This window comes from Dendropsophus ebraccatus, unplaced genomic scaffold (assembly GCF_027789765.1).
Source record: "Dendropsophus ebraccatus isolate aDenEbr1 unplaced genomic scaffold, aDenEbr1.pat pat_scaffold_1205_ctg1, whole genome shotgun sequence".
NCBI classification, from domain to species: domain Eukaryota; kingdom Metazoa; phylum Chordata; class Amphibia; order Anura; family Hylidae; genus Dendropsophus; species Dendropsophus ebraccatus.
The window spans coordinates 21,553-39,246 of NW_027208622.1; the positions used below are offsets into that span (position 1 = coordinate 21,553).

General features: G+C 52.6%; 1 pseudogene; it reads left to right on the top strand.

Annotated features, from left to right (window-relative positions):
• The window catches only part of LOC138774987 (transcription termination factor 2-like), a 40,378-nt pseudogene that overhangs the window by 10,149 nt on the left and 12,535 nt on the right, over positions 1 to 17,694 (top strand).

A 17,694-nucleotide genomic window follows, 5' to 3' on the forward strand; every position in this document is an offset into this window, starting at 1 on the left:
GGGAGGGATATGGATGGGGAATGGGGGGGAGGGACGAAGGATGGTGATGGGGAGGGAGGGACGAAGGATGGGGATGGGGGGAGGGACGAAGGATGGTGATGGGGAGGGAGGGATGGGGGGGGGGAATGGGGGGTGGGGGGAGGGGACGAAGGATGGGGATGGGGGGAGGGACGAAGGATGGTGATGGGGAGGGAGGGATGGGGGGAGGGACGAAGGATGGGGAGGGAGGGATGAAGGATGGTGATGAGGGGGAGGGGCGAAGGATGGTGATGAGGGGGAGGGGCGAAGGATGGTGATGAGGGGGAGGGAGGATGGTGATGAGGGGGAGGGAGGGGCAAAGCATGGGATGGTGATGGGAGGGAGGGACGAAGGATGGTGATGGGGAGGGAGGGATGAAGGATGGGGAGGGAGGGATGAAGGATGGGGATGGGGGGAGGGATGAAGGATGGTGATGGGGGGAGGGATGAAGGATGGTGATGGGGGGAGGGACGAAGGATGGTGATGGGGGAGGGAGGGACGAGGATGGGGATGGGGAGGGAGTGGACGAAGGATGGGGATGGGGAGGGAGGGACGAAGGATGGGGATGGGGGGAGGGACTGGGGATGGGGGAGGGACGAAGGATGGGGGATGGGGGAGGGACGAAGGATGGGGATGGGGGGAGGGACGAAGGATGGGGATAGGGAGGGAGGGATGAAGGATGGGGATGAGGGGGAGGGGCAAAGGATGGTGATGAGGGGGAGGGGCGAAGGATGGTGATGGGGGAAGGGAGGGACGAAGGATTGTGAAGGGGAGAGGGAGGGAGGAATGGTGATGAGGGGGGGGGGCGGGGCAAAGCATGGGATGGTGATGGGAGGGAGGGATGAAGGATGGTGATGGGGCGAGGGAGGGACGAAGGATGGTGATGGGAGGGAGGGAGGGAGGGACGAAGGATGGTGATGGGGGAGGGAGGGATGAAGGATGGTGATGGGGAGGGAGGGATGAAGGATGGGGATGGGGGGAGGGACTAAGAATGGTGATGGGGAGGGAGGGACGAAGGATGGGGATGGGGGAGGGACGAAGGATGGTGATGGGGAGGGACGGATGGGGGGAGGGACGGATGGGGGGAGGGACGAAGGAATGGGGATGGGGGGAGGGACGAAGGATGGGGAGGGAGGGCGAAGGATGTGATGAGGGGGAGGGAGGGGCGAAGGATGGTGATGAGGGGGAGGGAGGGGCGAAGGATGGTGATGAGGGGGAGGGAGGGGCGAAGGATGGTGATGAGGGGGAGGGAGGGGCGAAGGATGATGATGGGGAGGGAGGGAGGATGGTGATGAGGGGGAGGAGGGGCAAAGCATGGGATTGGTGATGGGAGGGAGGGAATGAAGGATGGTGATGGGGCGAGGGAGGGACGAAGGATGGTGATGGGAGGGAGGGAGGGACGAAGGATGGTGATGGGGGAGGGAGGGAATGAAAGGATGGTGATGGGGACGGAGGATGAAGGATGGGGATGGGGGGAAGGGACGAAGGATGGTGATGGGGAGGGAGGGATTGGGGATGGGGAGGGAGGGATAATGGATGGGGATGGGGGGGAGGGAGGGACGAAGGATGGTGATGGGGAGGGAGGGACGCAGGATGGGATGGGGGGAGGGGCACGAAGGAGTGGTGATGGTGAAGGGAGGGATGGGGGGAGGACTGGGGATGGGGGTGGGACGAAGGATGGGGATGGGGAGGGAGGGATGGGGGAGGGACGAGGATGGGGGAGGAGGGATGAAGGATGGTGATGAGGGGGAGGGGCGAAGGATGGTGATGAGGGGGAGGGGGCGAAGGATGGTGATGAGGGGCGAAGGATTGGTGATGAGGGGGAGGGGCGAAGGATGGTGATGGGGGAGGGAATGAAGGATGGGGAGGGAGGGATGAAGGGATGGGGAGGGAGGGATGAAGGATGGGGATGGGGGGAGGGACGAAGGATGGTGATGGGGGGGAGGGGATGAAGGATGGTGATGGGGAGGGAGGGACGAAGGATGGGGATGGGGAGGGAGGGACGAAGGATGGGGATGGGGAGGGAGGGATGAAGGATGGGGATGAGGGGGAGGGGCAAAGGATGGGGATGAGGGGGAGGGGCGAAGGATGGTGATGGGGGAGGGAGGGACGAAGGATGGTGATGGGGGAGGAGTGATGGATGGAGTAACAAAAATGTACGTATTCTCTTTAGGTTATATTATCGCTGTGTGAAGAGCGATGGTAAGAAGTTCTGCGGCAGCGTTCCCTGGAAGGAGGTGACCACCTGACCATATTAGTGTAAGAATCATTGCTGCACATTGCCTGCCATTTCCTCACCCCGTCTGCTCTTCTTCTAGGAATCTAAGTGTAAAGTGACATCAAGATGTGACCTTCCCTCAGAGAAGCCCCAAAGAAATCCCTTCAAAGTGATCAATGAGGCTCCCAGACCGGCTGCCTGGAGACAGATCATAGAGGAGCGGAAGCGCAGCTCTGAGGAGAGTGGGGAGGAGAGGACTGATGGGGACAGCGAGAAAACTGATGGAAATCAGAAAAAGAGTGGCGAGGAAAAGACTGATGGGAACCGAAAGAAGAGCGATGAGGCGACAAGAGGTCAATCCAGAGGAAAGGACTCCTGTGGTGATAGAAGTGACTGCAAGATGTCCAGTCAGGAGCTGAAGAAGAGCAGCAAAGAGGAGCTGAGGCCCCTGAAGAAACCAAGCAGTGAGGCTGAGAAGAGCGAGGAGGATGGAAGGACATCTGAGGGAAGAGTGAGCATTGTGGAAAAGACACAAGGAGGAAATGGCGTGGAGCCGTGAGCTCCGAGACGCACAACATCGTGATGGAGAGCAGATAGCAGCGGTGGACTGGGAAGAATCGGTCTCATTCTCTGGGTGGAGGGACAAGATGCTGCCGGCTGGGCTCAAGATCAAGAAAAAGTTTCCAGAGGGGATTGTTGAGAAGGAAGGAGAGAATTCCAGGGAAGTCCCTGAGTCCTCGGTGCCCACAAACAGTGAAGCTTCAGGGCCTGAGCAGGAAGCAGCAGAGGAGGACGATGATGACGTTGTTTTTGTGAGCTCTCAGTCTGGAGAGAAGTCATCAGCACTGAGGACATCGGGAGGAGGCAGACAGAGAACAATCACCTCTTTCCCAGGATTCAACCCACAGGCCGAGACTCAGGGATCAGCTGTGTTGCACGCCACGCTCTCAGCTCAGCTACAACAGAAGAAGGTGAGGACCACCCCAGGTGACATGTATGGTAAAGGGGGTCCTAGGAGTTGGACATCATTGACTCTTGCCCTTCTGGTATTTCAGGCCACTTTGGCATCAGTTAACCTGAAGGCGCTGCCCGATGGAGGAGAACGGCTCCGGAAACAAGTACAGGACTTGGAAGATGCTCTCGGGGGTCTGTCTCTTACTGCTGAGGCTGTGGCCCGACACGGTAAGCAAGGGGCAGGGATGGGGTAGAATGGGGGCAATACAGGATCATCTGAGGTGAGGCAGGGGAGGAGGGATCAGAATGGGACAGTAAAGGATCATCTCAGGTGGGGCAGGGGAGGAGGGATCTGCTGAGTAGGATGGGGGTGAGTAAGGGATCATCTGAGGTGGGGCAGGGGAGGAGGGATCAGGTGTAAAGGATGGGGGGAGTAAGGGATCATCTGAGGTGGGGCAGGGGAGGAGGGATCAGGTGAGTAGAATGGGGCAGTAAAGGATCATCTGAGGTGGGGCAGGGGAGGAGGGATCAGGTGAGTAGGATGGGGGGAGTAAGGGATCATCTGAGGTGGGGCAGGGGAGAAGGGATCAGGTGAGTAGGATGGGGGGAGTAAGGGATCATCTGAGGTGGGGCAGGGGAGGAGGGATCAGGTGAGTATAATGGGGGGAGTAAGGGATCATCTGAGGTGGGGCAGGGGAGGAGGGATCAGGTGAGTAGGATGGGGCAGTACAGGATCATATGAGGTGGGGCAGGGGAGGAGGGATCAGGTGAGTAGGATGGGGGGAGTAAGGGATCATCTGAGGTGGGGCAGGGGAGGAGGGATCAGGTGAGTAGAATGGGGGGGAGTAAGGGATCATCTGAGGTGGGGCAGGGGAGGAGGGATCAGGTGAGTAGGATGGGGCAGTACAGGATCATCCGAGGTGGGGCAGGGGAGGAGGGATCAGGTGAGTAGGATGGGGCAGTACAGGATCATCTGAGGTGGGGCAGGAGGGATCAGGTGAGTAGGATGGGGCAGTACAGGATCATCTGAGGTGGGGCAGGGGAGGAGGGATCAGGTGAGTAGGATGGGGGGAGTAAGGTATCATCTGAGGTGGGGCAGGGGAGGAGGGATCAGGTGAGTAGAATGGGGCAGTATAGGATCATCTGAGGTGGGGCAGGAGAGGAGGGATCAGGTGAGTAGGATGGGGGGAGTAAGGGATCATCTGAGGTGGGGCAGGGGAGGAGGGATCAGGTGAGTAGGATGGGGGGGGGAGTAAGGGATCATCTGAGGTGGGGCAGGGGAGGAGGAATCAGGTGAGTAGATTGGGGAGATCCAGGATCATCTGAGGTGGGGCAGAGGAGGAGGGATCAGGTGAGTAGAATGGTGCAATACAGGATCATCTGAGGTGGGGCAGGAGGGATCAGGTGAGTAGATTGGGGCAATACAGGATCATCTGAGGTGGGGCAGGGGAGGAGGGATCAGGTGAGTAGGATGGGGGGAGTAAGGTATCATCTGAGGTGGGGCAGGGGAGGAGGGATCAGGTGAGTAGAATGGGGCAGTATAGGATCATCTGAGGTGGGGCAGGAGAGGAGGGATCAGGTGAGTAGAATGGTGCAATACAGGATCATCTGAGGTGGGGCAGGAGGGATCAGGTGAGTAGATTGGGGCAATACAGGATCATCTGAGGTGGGGCAGGGGAGGAGGGATCAGGTGAGTAGGATGGGGGGAGTAAGGTATCATCTGAGGTGGGGCAGGGGAGGAGGGGATCGGTGAGTAGAATGGGGCAGTATAGGATCATCTGAGGTGGGGCAGGAAGAGGAGGGATCAGGTGAGTAGGATGGGGCAGTATAGGATCATCTGAGGTGGGGCAGGAGAGGGGGGATCAGGTGAGTAGGATGGGGCAGTATACGATCATCTGAGGTGGGGCAGGAGAGGAAGGATCAGCTGAGTAGGATGGGCGTGAGTAAGGGATCATCTGAGATGGGGCAGGAGGGATCAGGTTAGTAGAATGGGGCAGTACAGGATCATCTGAGGTGGGGCAGGAGGGATCAGGTTAGTAGAATGGGGCAGTATAGGATCATCTGAGGTGGGGCAGGAGGGATCAGGTGAGTAGAATGGGGCAGTACAGGATCTGAGGTGGGGCAGGAGGGATCAGGTGAGTAGATTGGGGCAGTATAGGATCATCTGAGGTGGGGCAGGAGGGATTAGGTGAGTAGATTGGGGCAATACAGGATCATCTGAGGTGGGGCAGGAGGGATTAGGTGAGTAGATTGGGGCAATACAGGATCATCTGAGGTGGGGCAGGAGGGATTAGGTGAGTAGATTGGGGCAATACAGGATCATCTGAGGTGGGGCAGGAGGGATCATGTGAGTAGAATGGGGCGATACAGGATCATCTGAGGAAGGCTAAGAGAGTGAATAAAGACAGCGCTCCATGGTGCAGGATCACAAATACAAGCAGTGAATTTGGTTGGGAGTTCACGGGTACATTCCCTCACCCGATGATGATGTGCAAGAACGAGGCACAACTTTCCAAGCAGATAGAGGGAAACATGGGTGCACAGCCTTTCCTGTATACCCATGCTAGGGCTATAGACTGATATGTACCTCCACTCCTTGATACACACAGGTACTACCGGTGCACCTGAAGAAGAGGCTGGTTCGGCCTAGAAACGCAGTGTGCTGTCCTGGTATTTTACTGTTTTAATAAACCTTCTGGAGTGGCTGAAGAACCTGTGTGTACCGAGAAGTGGAGGTCTGTACCCAGCCGAGTCTGGGGCAAGGAGGGAGAGGGGAAGAATGTTTTCGGTGCACATCAGACTCCGGTAACCACCTCCTGTTTTCTCAGGTATGAATCAAGAGACCCAATTAAAGCTCCAGCCTGAACCCGGAAACCGATCGAGCAGAGCTGGCTCAGCAGAGGGAAGAGGAGGGGTGAAGCCTTTATCTTTCCATGACCTGCCTCCCACCACCCTGGGCCTTCATGGGTTAACCCCAAGCCTCAGTCAGAACTACAACAGCTTGTATGGAGGTGAGAGCAGCTATGGAGGTGATGTTGTAGGCTAGCCGGATGGTGGTCTTGCATTGACCGTCTCCACATCCTTCAGGCTAGGAGTTAAAGTACATGGGGTTCTGAGGCTCTGTAGAGATGAAAGCGTGTTTCTGTATTGGGACCTCTGGGAGGACGAGCTAAAGATGGATGGGGCCCATGAGGAAAAGCTGAGGATAGATGGGCCCTGTGAGGAAGAACTGAGGATGGATGGGGCCCATGAGGAAGAGCTGAGGATGGATGGGCCCTGTGAGGAAGAACTGAGGATGGATGGGGCCCATGAGGAAGAGCTGAGGATGGATGGGGCCCATGAGGAAGAGCTGAGGATGGATGGGGGGGCGTGAGGAGGAGCTGAGGATGGATGGGGGGGCCTGAGGAGGAGCTGAGGATGGATGGTGGGGTGTGAGGAGGAGCTGAGGATGGATGGGGGGGGCTGTGAGGAGGAGCTGAGGATGGATGGGGGCGCCGTGAGGGGGAGCTGAGGATGGATGGGGGGGGGGGGGGGTGAGGAGGAGCTAAGGATGGATGGGGGGGCCTGAGGAGGAGCTGAGGATGGATGGTGGGGCGTGAGGAGGAGCTGAGGATGGATGGTGGGGCGTGAGGAGGAGCTGAGGATGGATGGGGGGGCGTGAGGAGGAGCTGAGGATGGATGGGGGGGCCTGAGGAGGAGCTGAGGATGGATGGGGGGTCGTGAGGAGGAGCTGAGGATGGATGGTGGGGGCGTGAGGAGGAGCTGAGGATGGATGGGGGGGCCTGAGGAGGAGCTGAGGATGGATGGGGGGGCCCTGAGGAGGAGCTGAGGATGGATGGGGGGGCCTGAGGAGGAGCTGAGGATGGATGGGGGGGCCTGAGGAGGAGCTGAGGATGGATGGTGGGGCTGTGAGGAGGAGGCTGAGGATGGATGGGGGGGCGTGAGGAGGAGCTGAGGATGGATGGGGGGGCCTGAGGAGGAGCTGAGGATGGATGGGGGGGCCTGAGGAGGAGCTGAGGATGGATGGGGGGGCGTGAGGAGGAGCTGAGGATGGATGGGGGGGGCGTGAGGAGGAGCTGAGGATGGATGGGGGGGCCTGAGGAGGAGCTGAGGATGGATGGGGGGGCCTGAGGAGGAGCTGAGGATGGATGGGGGGGGGCGTGAGGAGGAGCTGAGGATGGATGGGGGGGGCTCTGAGGAGGAGCTGAGGATGGATGGGGGCGCCCGTGAGGGGGAGCTGAGGATGGATGGGGGGGGGGGGTGAGGAGGAGCTAAGGATGGATGGGGGGGCCCTGAGAGGAGCTGATGATGGATGGGGGGGCCTGAGGAGGAGCTGAGGATGGATGGTGGGGTGTGAGGAGGAGCTGAGGATGGATGGGGGGGCCTGAGGAGGAGCTGGGATGGATGGGGGGGGCCTGAGGAGGAGCTTGAGGATGGATGGGGGGGCGTGAGGAGGAGCTGAGGATGGATGGGGGGCCTCCTGAGGAGGAGCTGAGGATGGATGGGGGGGCGTGAGGAGGAGCTGAGGATGGATGGGGGGGGGGGGTGAGGAGGAGCTGAGGATGGATGGGGGGGCCTGAGGAGGAGCTGAGGATGGATGGGGGGGCGTGAGGAGGAGCTGAGGATGGATGGGGGTCTGAGGAGGAGCTGAGGATGGATGGGGGGGCGTTGAGGAGGAGCTGAGGATGGATGGGGGGGCCCTGAGGAGGAGCTGAGGATGGATGGGGGGGCCGGTGAGGAGGAGCTGAGGATGGATGGGGGTCTGAGGAGGAGCTGAGGATGGATGGGGGGGCGTGAGGAGGAGCTGAGGATGGATGAGGGGGCCTCTGAGGAGGAGCTGAGGATGGATGGGGGGGCGGGAGGAGGAGCTGAGGATGGATGGGGGGGCCTGAGGAGGAGCGAGGATGGGTGGGGGGGCCGTGAGAGGAGCTGAGGATGGATGGGGGGCCTGAGGAGGAGCTGAGGATGGATGGGGGTCTGAGGAGGAGCTGAGGATGGATGGGGGGGCGTGAGGAGGAGCTGAGGATGGATGGGGGTCTGAGGAGGAGCTGAGGATGGATGGGGGTCTGAGGAGGAGCTGAGGATGGATGGGGGGGCGTGAGGAGGAGCTGAGGATGGATGGGGGGGCCTGAGGAGGAGCTGAGGATGGATGGGGGTCTGAGGAGGAGCTGAGGATGGATGGGGGGGGCGTGAGGAGGAGCTGAGGATGGATGGGGGGGCGTGAGGAGGAGCTGAGGATGGATGGGGGGTCTGAGGAGGAGCTGAGGATGATGGGGCTTGTAAGAATCTCTAGAAGTAAAAGCTTCTCTCGTAGCTGGACTCACAGGATCGGTAGGCCTCAGTAACTTGCTACCATACCTGTCTAGGCCTATAACGGAGGAGGCAACCTAGAGCGGGGTTTTCAATCTAGGTAGAAAGTTGCAGCCCCTGGGGGGAAGGGTTAGACTTACATTTGCTATGATTGGTTCTCACCAAGGAAGGTTGAATCAGGGAGGCTCCACCCTCAGATTGCACTTCACATTGAGGCTGTCTGTGGAGGTGTCATGTGACCAGAATACTAATCCAACAAAATACCATGATAAACTCTTAGTGTAAAATATAATGCTCACTGATCAGAGTAAATAAGACTTTTTTTTTTTTTTTTTTTTAGTATAGTTCAAACATTTTATTGAGTTTTCACATAATATAACATTGGTACTGAAGAAAAGTATCAGTAGCAGTATAAATTCACAAATATACATAATTAATAAAACAAGGCCGACTTTTAATCATACAATAGGATATAAAGAATCAGAATCTGCCCAAAAGGATGATAAAATAGAAAAACTAGGAATAATAAGCTTGATGGGTAAGTGGTGAGGAAACGTGTGGAGTATCCATCAGCAGCATCTCTAGGAGGTCTCTTATGAGATGTCCACTGTTGGCGGCCGGAGGACTTCAAACCTCCCCGAGCAGAAGCAATAGCTGATAACATAACATATTGGGGCGGCCGGTCCCTGACCTTACCCTCAGCTTCTCTCACCTCCAGACAGAGCTCTCGCCCGAGGGTCTCTAGTTAACCATAAGATACACAGTGGCTATATCCCACTAGTATTTAAAGCCACAGAAAAACAATGGCAAAGATGCTGCACATATTGCAGTATAGCGTCCCCTATCCATGGGTACACCATCCGGGCTTAAAGGGGTAGTACAGCGCCAAGAAATTATTCACAGAATAACACACATTACAAAGTTATACAACTTTGTAATGTATGTTATGTCTGTGAACCGCCCCCTTGCCATGTCCTACCACCTCCGCACGTGTACCCGGAAGTGTTGGTGCATTATACATTGCCTGATCAGTGTCGCGCATGTCCGCCATCTTGTGCCAAACATCATCTTCGAACGGACGGCCGTCAGCGTCATCAGCGTCTGCAGCGTCATCAGATGCTCAGCCGCGATTGAGCACAGTTATGACGCGGCAGAGGGGGGGCGGCGGCAGCGATTTGGCCGGCCGAAGATGACGTTTGGCACAAGATGGCGGACATGCGTGACACGGATAAGGTAATGTATAATGCACCAACACTTCGGGTACACGGGCGGGGGTGGTGGGACACGGGAAGGGGGCGATTCACAGACATAACATACATTACAAAGTTGTATAACTTTGTAATGTGTGTTATTCTGTGAATAATTTCTTAGCGCCGCACTACCCCTTTAAAAATTATAAGCTCCGCCCATATAGTCCGCGGAATTACATATACTTCCTGGTCCGAAGGTCAGTCCTCAATGACGTTCAAAGGGCGGGGAATGTGCATCATCTAGTCTTAAACCTACTACCCCTATGAATTGTTCAGTCTGGAACGCAAACATTATCACATATCTCTGCTCAGTGGAGCGCGTGTCATACGATAACTTCATAGGTAATGTCAGAGGACAAATCACCTAGAATAGAAACCTGTGTGTGTGTATAGAGATCTTACTTGTCAGTGGGCATCACATCTCCAAGATATTGTACGGAGAAGCAGATATCTCATATATTACACATCTCACAGTACACATAAGGCACCCGATATCTCACAATACACATAATACACATAATATCTCACAGTACACATAATATCTCACAGTACACATAATATCTCACAGTACACATAATACACCTAATATCTCACAGTACACATAATACACATAATATCCCACAGTACACATAATACAGCTAATATCTCACAGTACACATAATACACATAATATCTCACAGTACACATAATACACATAATATCTCGAAGTACACTTAATACACCCAATATCTCGAAGTACACATAGTACACCTAATATCTCACAGTACACCTAATATCTCACAGTACACATAATACACCTAATATCTCACAGTACACATAATACACATAATATCTCACAGTACTCCTAATACACCCAATATCTCGAAGTACACATAGTACACCTAATATCTCACAGTACACCTAATATCTCACAGTACACCTAATATCTTACAGTATTAGGTGTACTGTGGGATATTGTGTATTATGTGTACTGTGAGATATTATGTGTACTGTGAGATATTATGTGTACTGTGAGATATTATGTGTACTGTGAGATATTAGGTGTATTATGTGTACTGTGAGATATTAGGTGTATTATGTGTACTGTGAGATATTAGGTGTATTATGTGTACTGTGAGATATTATGTGTACTGTGAGATATTGGGTGTATTATGTGTACTGTGGGATATTATGTGTACTGTGAGATATTGGGTGTATTATGTGTACTGTGAGATATTAGGTGTATTATGTGTATTGTGAGATATTATGTGTATTATGTGTACTGTGAGATATTAGGTGTATTATGTGTACTGTGAGATATTATGTGTACTGTGAGATATTGGGTGTATTATGTGTACTGTGGGATATTATGTGTATTATGTGTACTGTGAGATATTATGTGTATTATGTGTACTGTGAGATAATATGTGTACTATGTGTACTGTGAGATATTGGGTGTATTATGTGTACTGTGGGATATTAGGTGTACTGTGAGATATTGGGTGTATTATGTGTACTGTGAGATATTAGGTGTATTATGTGTATTGTGAGATATTATGTGTATTATGTGTACTGTGAGATATTAGGTGTATTATGTGTACTGTGAGATATTATGTGTACTGTGAGATATTGGGTGTATTATGTGTACTGTGGGATATTATGTGTATTATGTGTACTGTGAGATATTATGTGTATTATGTGTACTGTGAGATAATATGTGTACTATGTGTACTGTGAGATATTATGTGTACTGTGAGATATTAGGTGTATTATGTGTACTGTGGGATATTAGGTGTACTGTGGGATATTAGGTGTACTGTGGGATATTAGGTGTACTGTGAGATATTAGGTGTACTGTGAGATATTAGGTGTATTATGTGTACTGTGAGATATTAGGTGTATTATGTGTACTGTGAGATATTGGGTGTATTATGTATACTGTGAGATATTAGCTGTATTATGTGTACTGTGAGATATTATGTGTACTGTGAGATATTGGGTGTATTATGTGTACTGTGGGATATTAGGTGTATTATGTGTACTGTGAGATATTAGGTGTATTATGTGTACTGTGAGATATTATGTGTATTATGTGTACTGTGAGATATTATGTGTACTGTGAGATATTAGGTGTATTATGTGTACTGTGGGATATTAGGTGTATTATGTGTACTGTGGGATATTATGTGTATTATGTGTACTGTGAGATATTAGGTGTACTGTGAGATATTAGGTGTATTATGTGTACTGTGAGATATTAGGTGTATTATGTGTACTGTGGGATATTATGTGTATTATGTGTACTGTGAGATATTAGGTGTATTATGTGTACTGTGAGATATTATGTGTATTATGTGTACTGTGAGATATTGGGTGTATTATGTGTACTGTGAGATATTATGTGTATTATGTGTACTGTGGGATATTAGGTGTATTATGTGTACTGTGGGATATTATGTGTATTATGTGTACTGTGAGATATTATGTGTACTGTGAGATATTAGGTGTACTGTGAGATATTAGGTGTATTATGTGTACTGTGAGATATTATGTGTATTATGTGTACTGTGAGATATTATGTGTATTATGTGTACTGTGAGATATTATGTGTACTGTGAGATATTATGTGTATTATGTGTACTGTGAGATATTAGCTGTATTATGTGTACTGTGAGATATTAGGTGTACTGTGGGATATTATGTGTATTATGTGTACTGTGGGATATTATGTGTATTATGTGTACTGTGAGATATTAGCTGTATTATGTGTACTGTGAGATATTAGGTGTAATGTGAGATATTAGGTGTACTGTGGGATATTATGTGTATTATGTATACTGTGGGATATTGGGTGTACTGTGAGATATTAGGTGTATTATGTGTATTGTGAGATATTGGGTGTATTATAGCTGTATTATGTGTACTGTGGGATATTAGGTGTACTGTGGGATATTAGCTGTATTATGTGTACTGTGAGATATTATGTGTACTGTGAGATATTATGTGTACTGTGAGATATTATGTGTATTATGTGTATTGTGAGATATTAGGTGTACTGTGAGATATTATGTGTACTGTGAGATATTATGTGTATTATGTGTATTGTGAGATATTAGGTGTACTGTGAGATATTATGTGTACTGTGAGATATTATGTGTATTATGTGTATTGTGAGATATTAGGTGTACTGTGAGATATTATGTGTACTGTGAGATATTATGTGTACTGTGGGATATTATGTGTATTATGTGTACTGTGAGATATTGGGTGTATTATGTGTACTGTGAGATGTGTAATATATGAGATATCTGCTTCTCCCTACAATATCTTGGAGATGTGATGCCCACTGACAAGTAAGATCTCTATACACACACACAGGTTTCTATTCTAGGTGATTTGTCCTCTGACATTACCTATGAAGTTATCGTATGACACGCGCTCCACTGAGCAGAGATATGTGATAGTTTGCGTTCCAGACTGAACATTTCATAGGGGTAGTAGGTTTGATCATTTGATCCCTATGTGTATAACATTGGAAGAATGAAGGCCGGTGCTGTATTATCAATGTGAGTGTATGCTGCCCAATAATAGACACTGCTTCTCCGCCTCCATCCCCGTTTGTGATTGGCTGGTGTTATCATAGGGTCGTGACTATGGACAGATGTGGCTCCTTTAGACCAGTGTCATGGATGAGGCGTGTTCTCCGCCCTCTAAGTAACGTCATTAATAACCGACCAGTGATGTCTTCCGTGGTCGTAATCCCTCTGACCTGGACGTTTACCTGCCATAATACATGCAGGAAGGAGAAGACACATGTTGTTTGATTTATGCAATTCTGTGGACACTATGGTGCATCGGGATATAGCCACCATGTATGTTAGGGTTAAGTAGGGACCCTAGGGTGAGAGTGGCGGAGATGCCCTTTGTAGGGTGAGAGCTCCGTCTGGAGGTGAGGGAAGCTGAGGACATAACTGTAGTGTCAGGGACCGGCTGCTCTTCTATATTACCATCACCTCTTGCGTCCTTTGTAGGGTGAGAGAAGGAGAGGACATTGCGGTGGTGTCAGGGACCGTCCGCTCTTATATATTACCATCACCTCTTGCGTCCTTTGTAGGGTGAGAGAAGCTGAGGACATTACGGTAGTGTCAGGGACCGGCCGCCCTTATATATTACCATCACCTCTTGTGTCCTTTGTAGGGTGAGAGAAGGAGAGAGGACATTACGGTAGTGTCAGGGACCGGCTGCCCTTATATATTACCATCACCTCGTGTCCTTTGTAGGGTGAGAGAAGGAGAGGACATTACGGTAGTGTCAGGGACCGGACGCCCTTATATATTACCATCACCTCTTGCGTCCTTTGTAGGGTGAGAGAAGGAGAGGACATTGCGGTGGTGTCAGGGACCGTCCGCTCTTATATATTACCATCACCTCTTGCGTCCTTTGTAGGGTGAGAGAAGCTGAGGACATTACGGTAGTGTCAGGGACCGGCCGCCCTTATATATTACCATCACCTCTTGTGTCCTTTGTAGGGTGAGAGAAGGAGAGAGGACATTACGGTAGTGTCAGGGACCGGCTGCCCTTATATATTACCATCACCTCGTGTCCTTTGTAGGGTGAGAGAAGGAGAGGACATTACGGTAGTGTCAGGGACCGGCCGCCCTTATATATTACCATCACCTCTTGCGTCCTTTGTAGGGTGAGAGAAGGAGAGGACATTACGGTAGTGTCAGGGACCGTCCGCTCTTATATATTACCATCACCTCTTGCGTCCTTTGTAGGGTGAGAGAAGGAGAGAGGACATTACGGTAGTGTCAGGGACCGGCTGCCCTTATATATTACCATCACCTCGTGTCCTTTGTAGGGTGAGAGAAGGAGAGGACATTACGGTAGTGTCAGGGACCGGCCGCCCTTATATATTACCATCACCTCTTGCGTCCTTTGTAGGGTGAGAGAAGCTGAGGACATTACGGTAGTGTCAGGGACCGGCCGCCCTTATATATTACCATCACCTCGTGTCCTTTGTAGGGTGAGAGAAGGAGAGGACATAACTGTAGTGTCAGGGACCGGCCGCCCTTATATATTACCATCAACCTCTTGTGTCCTTTGTAGGTGAGAGAAGGAGAGGACATAACTGTAGTGTCAGGGACCGGCTGCCCTATCATATATACCATCACCTCTTGCGTCCTTTGTAGGGTGAGAGAAGGAGAGGACATAACTGTAGTGTCAGGGACCGGACGCCCTTATATATTACCATCACCTCTTGCGTCCTCAGCTGCTTGGGAAGGTGAGAAGTCCTCCGGCCACCATCACTGGACCTCTCATAACAGACCACCTAGAGTGAGGTGTCATGTGACCAGGATCTTTACTACTTTGACATGTGACCACTGGGTGTGGTAAATACACAGCCGTGTTAACCCTTTCACTTAGATCTTGGTGTACGCTGTTTAGCAGGAGTGACAAGTACAATGGCCACACATACAAGTGACTTACCATACCCAGACCTCTTTAGGCTTCTGGTATCTGGGGACACGGGTATCTACGATCCTCCACCCTCACGTTACTTTACCATTATCTGGTGTCCCCCCCTCCTCAGCGACCCCTCAGTGGCAAAGTCTGTACGGCGGTCCGGATGACAGAGGAAAGACTCTTTTGCAGTCAGAAATGCCACCAGCGATGCCATTGATCACCTGCACAAGAGCCTGGAGTCCTGCCCCGGCCCCGAGAGCACGGCAGAGGAGCCCCGAGGACTGAAGGTGATGACCCCGCTCTAACCCTCCTCCAGACCCCCTGGCTATCATAATGTAATTATCATGACTTCTGATTCCAGGTCCCACTGCTTCTACACCAGAAACAAGCTCTGGCCTGGCTTCAGTGGAGGGAGGCTCAGCGGCCGCAGGGAGGCATTCTGGGTAAGGGGCGACTCATTGTTGGGGTCTCTGCAGATCTTAGATCCTTCCTGAGAAGATTGAGGCGTCTGATGATCAGTATTAGGCCATGTTACCCCTCCTGTCCACATGAGGCAGTGTGGCGCTCATGCAGGATCTATCCCCTCTATTGTGTATATATACTCGGGCGCTGTACCCCTTGTAACGGCACACGGTCATGTCTATTATCCCCTATGTGATGCAGGGAGCACTGCACTTCAGTCTGTTCGCATTCTTGCTTTCTCAGTGTACTTGTCCTCCACCATCTTCTCTCACTGCGCTGGGCTAACGTCCTGGAGGATCGGGGCTCCCCCTAGTGGCAGGCTTCCTGCAGGATCGGGCTCCCCCTAGTGGCAGGCTTCCTGCAGGATCGGGCTCCCCCTAGTCGCAGGCTTCCTGGAGGATCGGGCTCCCCCTAGTGGCAGGCTTCCTGCAGGATCGGGCTCCCCCTAGTGGCAGGCTTCCTGGAGGATCGGGCTCCCCCTAGTGGCAGGCTTCCTGGAGGATCGGGCTCCCCCTAGTGCAGGCTTCCTGGAGGATCGGGCTCCCCTAGTGCAGGCTTCCTGGAGGATCGGGCTCCCCCCTAGTGCAGGCTTCCTGGAGGATCGGCTCCCCCTAGTGGCAGCTTCCTGGAGGATCAGGCTCCCCCTAGTGGCAGGACTTCCTGGAGGATCGGGCTCCCCCTAGTGGCAGGCTTCCTGGAGGATTAGGGCTCCCCTTGTGGCAGCTTCCTGGAGGATCGGGCTCCTCCTAGTGGCAGGCTTCCTGCAGGATCGGGCTCCCCCTAGTGGCAGGCTTCCCTGGAGGATCGGGCTCCCCCTAGTGGCAGGCTTCCAGCAGGATCGGGCTCCCCCTAGTGGCAGGCTTCCTGGAGGTTCGGGCTCCCCCTAGTGGCAGGCTTCCTGCAGGATCATGCTCCCCCTAGTGGCAGGCTTCCTGCAGGATCGGGCTCCCCCTAGTGGCAGGCTTCCTGCAGGATCGGGCCTCCCCCTAGTGGCAGGCTTCCTGGAGGTTCGGGCTCCCCCTAGTGGCAGGCTTCCTGCAGGATCGGGCTCCCCCTAGTGGCAGGCTTCCTGCAGGATCGGGCTCCCCCTAGTGGCAGGCTTCCTGCAGGATCGGCTCCCCCTAGTGGCAGGCTTCCTGGAGGTTCGGGCTCCCCCTAGTGGCAGGCTTCCTGCAGGAGCGGGCTCCCCCTAGTGGCAGGCTTCCTGCAGGATCGGGCTCCCCCTAGTGGCAGGCTTCCTGGAGGATCGGGCTCCCCCTAGTGGCAGGCATAGGCCCTGTTCACCTGTATTTATAGACCTGAGGGTATGTGTAGCCATCACCCCCAGCCCTCTGTGCTCCCCCGGCTGCCATTACCTGCCACTTCCTAGTGACCTTCTGACCTTCCTTCCATTCCTAGTTCTCTGCTCAGCTCCAGCCTGAACAATGTCTTCATGTTGCATTTTGGAGCTGGACTGCAGAATAGCACCTATCCCCGGGCTCCACTACTCCTTCAGTGGGTGGCAGGGGCGTAGCTAGGGTTCACGGGGCCCCATAGAAAAACACTGTAAGGCCCCCTCCCCAAAGTACTGCATATATATATTCTGTGATGTGACCAGAGGCAGAATCCTGGCTGCAGCCAACAAAATTACAGGCCAGAGCAGAGAGCCGATGGCTGCTTGCTCTGTCAGTCCACTATTCTTAACTATAAGGGTCCATTAGGATAAAATACATAGGTGCAGCAGCAGACTACCTTCTGCTTAACCCCTTATGTAATCCAGGGTGTAAGTGACCCAATGTTCAGAAGACCAGGAAATCTTTGCTCTATTGCTGTGCACTGATAACCCCTGACCTCTGCACAGAGCAGCAGGCAGTGAGCACAGAGGTCAGAGGTCAGGGGTTATCAGTGCAGGGAAGCAAAGTTTTTGTTTTTTTTGTCTCCTCTCCTGTGTGTAGGCACCTCTCCTCCTCCTCCTCCTCCTCCTCCTCTCCTGTGTGTAGGGACCTCTCCTCCTCTCCTGTTTGTAGGGACCTCTCCTCCTCCTCCTCCTCCTCCTCT